Source organism: Dysidea avara, chromosome 2 (genome assembly GCF_963678975.1).
Source record: "Dysidea avara chromosome 2, odDysAvar1.4, whole genome shotgun sequence".
Taxonomy (NCBI): Eukaryota; Metazoa; Porifera; class Demospongiae; order Dictyoceratida; family Dysideidae; genus Dysidea; species Dysidea avara.
Window position 1 is genome coordinate 23425475 of NC_089273.1, and position 3237 is coordinate 23428711.

Here is a 3237-nt window from a genome sequence, read left to right on the forward strand (position 1 = left end):
TCTGGTAATTCATTATATCCTTTAATTATACATTAGATAATCACACATAATAGCTGTATTGGCTTGTCAGATCAGTATTGCTCCATATCATACTTCAGACAGCCATTCCTCCAATATCTCCTGTATACAAATACAGCAGTAATACCTATTTTAAGCGTCTAACTCTCCACTAGCTATGTAGACAAGGTCTTTAGCCTTGCACACTCCCTAGCAGATTTTTCAGGTCCAGAGCTTATAAAGATCAGAATGGATGGATGGATCAGTGAGATTATATCAACCAATCGAACTAACATAAGTTGGACACTGACTTTGCCCTTCTTCATCACATTCCACAAGTAGATAGCTTCATCTTTAGGAGCTCAGGACAACCCTTGCGAACATGGTTGGTGATGAGATCATTAAATGCTTCCTACGTGAATATATTTATCATGATACTTCATCTATTTATAAGGAGTATCTCTGTCATATAGTTTGGTCCCATAAGTTGTGAACATAAATTAACATACATGGGCATCTGGACAATTAGTGCCCAATACCTCAGGTTCACAGTACACAAATAAGGCAAGCAAGATGGTTCTATCATTCCATCACACAAACTGGCTCACACCAGGTACTTCAGGGATGTGCCCAGGTTTAGAATAGTGGTGGCTACAAGAGACAGGGATGAGTCCAGAAATGTGTGAGGCCTTAACTCGTGCATGGCAGAGGTGAATTTGTAGTGGTTGTTGAGTGGTAGTGGTGGCTATTTCATTTGAGAGGTCATCGGTACCGACCGCTGTGGGCTCATCCCTGCTTCATGGTTTGTAACAATGTTTAGTTTAGTACATGGGCCATGTGCATAAACAGTCCAGGTGGACCTAATATCTTGCAAAAATGGTCCAACTAGATCACACGTGACAACAAAATGGTTGTGATGATATACATAAGATAGTTGATTACTTCACCCAACAGTATCACAGTTAACATCCCACCCATGGTACACCGTACATGTTTCCACTCAAATAGATAGCCAGGCCATTTGTTAGTCTATGAATGGAGCCATACTAGTATATAGTGCTGTGGTAAGCTTTCTGATCGGCCAGGCAAAGTACAGATAATTTGTTTCTGATTGTCCACTTAATACCTCAGCTTCGATACAGGGTGGGTTAGGAATTTAGGAGTATGCAATAATGAAAAAGACTATATCTCAATAACTTTCAATAATGAAACCAATTATCACAATAATAATGAGTCTTTACAGGTGCAAAAAAATTGTTTACGAGCAAGCAAGTAATTATTCTCAAAATGGTTCAAACAGCACTGCCACAACTGGTTGGAGAAATGTCTCACAAGTGTACCCTCAAACTGCCCTTGTTAACAGTATACAAAGGTTTCTATTATCTCAATAATTAGAAAATCAATCACAGCTGTAAGTCATACAGGTGTATAAGTGATTATTGCACAGCACTAATCTAGGTAACCAAAATTGCAACAACAGCAGGCTATTTGTCACTACAAAGATTTGAAAGACATTCTAATCACAATTGCTTATAGACCCTAAGGAGTGGTCTGGCTAAACATTGCTATGGCTTCGGATTTCATGATGTTTTATATTTATGGGGAAACTGAGGGCAGAAGCGTTGAGTGTTCTATTACAAATACAAAGTGGAATAACTAGACATGGAACAAGTCTTTTACCTAGTAACTTACTTTTCAATAGCAATACTTTACCTTTCAGATTCCTTTACATTAGCATTTATAGAACATATACATTTTTTGCCCTATAAAAAGGTGGATGCACTTTTCACGGCATGTATTAAAGTGCCACACCCTTGTGCGCACAGAGTCTATACTGTTATCGCTTTTCTGAAAACATTTCATAGATGTAAATGATGGTTTGTCTATCGTAACATCGAGCTTGCACAAATTACGTAATATATTTTAAGGTGGTGGATGTAAAGTGAGGTAGGCTGCAAAAACTAGGGCATACCCAACAGCACTACCAGTGAATACAGAATGAGCATTAATAGCCATGCACCGTAGCATAATTAACAAGCTGACAATTGGCTGTTTCTTCTGCTTGGCCTCTGTACTGACTTGGAAAAAGAACTACGGCAGCTTTGTAAGCAGCCCAGTTATTTGGCCACAGTGGAAGTATTAGTGGACTACTATGGAGCTAGCTACCAGTATAATGTAATACATTCCTACCATAGATATTCGAGTGTATTCTAATATCTATGTTCCTACTTACCATTTATAGTACTCTAGTTTCTTTGTTCAGTAGTTACCCCACTGAAACTTGGTATAATCATTGGAAGACATTTGATCACTTACACTGATTTTCAAAACAAACCGCTGTACAAATATCCTGCAAGTCTGAAACGTAAAAGCGCTTTAAGGTTACGGGATACTGTAAACCCCACATGTACACTATCGATCATTTTTCATGATTAGGGGTTTGATTTTTCTTAATGCATTGTTATCAAATATTTATGCATTCTTGACTTCTCATTAATCGACATGGAATTCAAATGTTGTTATGGAAATATGAGTTGTCCCCATGCCAATTAGTGAAAACTATGAACCAAAAATCAGACCAATGAAGAAACATGAGAACTTACTAACAATTCTAAGGTTTGAAGAACATCACTTGTGAGGGACTGACAAGAGGATTTGTGAATAATGTGTATAGTTGCTGAAATATGACTACAATATGGCCTAAAGCAAGACACTGTGGTCACAAAATTAATTTTTAAATTGATATCACAAGCACTAGAAACATTATTTCTAACAAATGGCTCCGTCAGGACCTAGACAAGAAGCCAGACTAGTAGTCTGTTTATACAAAATGTTAACAACTAGTTTGACAGTCCTGATTTTTGGTTCAGGAAAATATCGCCATTAGTCAGCAAAACTACGCATGCGCTTACAGGTGCGCCAGTTGCTAAGTGTGTTGTATCTATGTTATCTTGTACTGTTACGTGTGTTTTCTTGTACCTTGTAACTGTCCAGTCAGCACGCTATTATTCTCCCAACAATTTAAGCCTGTTACCAGCTGATACAAAACACAACAACACCAAGCCCGCCTTAATTACGTAATAAAATTTTTGTTTGACAGTCGCTCAGTATCCCGTAACCTTAATAAGAGTTGTAATGTACGTGTTACGTCACCTCGTGATTCACCCGCAAAATACTGTGGTTACATATACTAGTCACGTGAGTGACATGGGATTGGGTGAACTTAGTCAATCCCCCAAG

At 38.1% G+C, this 3237-nt stretch overlaps 1 long non-coding RNA gene across 1 annotated transcript; it reads right to left on the reverse strand.

Moving 5' to 3' along the window:
• LOC136246896 (uncharacterized) lies at positions 1–2386 on the reverse strand. The gene is made up of 2 exons (XR_010696906.1): positions 2231–2386; positions 1–409 (listed from the first exon to the last, which is right to left on the reverse strand). It is a non-coding gene; the product is annotated as an uncharacterized lncRNA (long non-coding RNA).
• Positions 2387–3237: the final 851 nt, after the last annotated feature.